This window comes from Corvus brachyrhynchos, unplaced genomic scaffold, assembly GCF_000691975.1.
Source record: "Corvus brachyrhynchos isolate BGI_N302 unplaced genomic scaffold, ASM69197v1 scaffold728, whole genome shotgun sequence".
Taxonomy (NCBI): Eukaryota; Metazoa; Chordata; class Aves; order Passeriformes; family Corvidae; genus Corvus; species Corvus brachyrhynchos.
The window spans coordinates 33,376-34,059 of record NW_008239459.1 but is presented as its reverse complement, the minus strand read 5'-3'; the positions used below and the strand labels follow the sequence as shown (position 1 = coordinate 34,059).

The 684-nt window shown below is 45.6% G+C and overlaps 1 long non-coding RNA gene across 1 annotated transcript in view; it reads left to right on the top strand.

The window, feature by feature from the left end:
* Positions 1-684, top strand: part of LOC108448414 — a 14,744-nt gene that overhangs the window by 606 nt on the left and 13,454 nt on the right. The window lies entirely within an intron of this gene.

The window sequence follows — 684 nt, the reverse complement described above, 5'->3', positions numbered from 1 at the left end:
TGAATTTCCATCTGTCTGGTGAGAGGCTACCCACCCCACGGCAAAATTCCCTTGACTTGCAATATTTAGAATTTCTTGCCACTTTTCCTTTTGCCATACTGGGATTCTGTTAACTTCCCAATCATTTTGCTGCCAAAAAGGAAGCTACTCAGCCCATCCCTTAAACACAGCATAGGAATCGGTGTAGATACAGCACAAGAGAATTATTCTGTGCCTCACATTGGAAAACACTCCAAACAGCTATCAGCTCGCCAACTTGGGCGCTGCCTTCCCCCCTCTGTGATAATTCGTTCACCTGAGGAAGTGTGGAGGGCTACAGCCTTATATTTCCACACCTTTCCTTCTCACTTGGCAAAAGCATCCGTAAACCAAGAGTTTGCTGACTGTTTGGGGGAAAAAGGAAGGGCTACTTTAATGACTGAGGCAGGTTTGTCTTGGCTGCTACCCAAGTTTTCAGTTTTTTGCATTGCCATATTTTTTTACAGCTCCTTCAGTTATTGAGAAGATGCTACAATAATGTTCAATCTGAGCATACCACTTCTTTACTGAGGCCCTCTGGGCCAGCCCGTCAGGTGTGGGGGGGGTCCCAGTAGAGACGGCCTTAATAACTTTGAAAGGGCCTCTCAAAACAATTGGTTGTTGTTGTGCAATCTTCTCCACTTCTAGGAGAGCTAAGCTAACCAC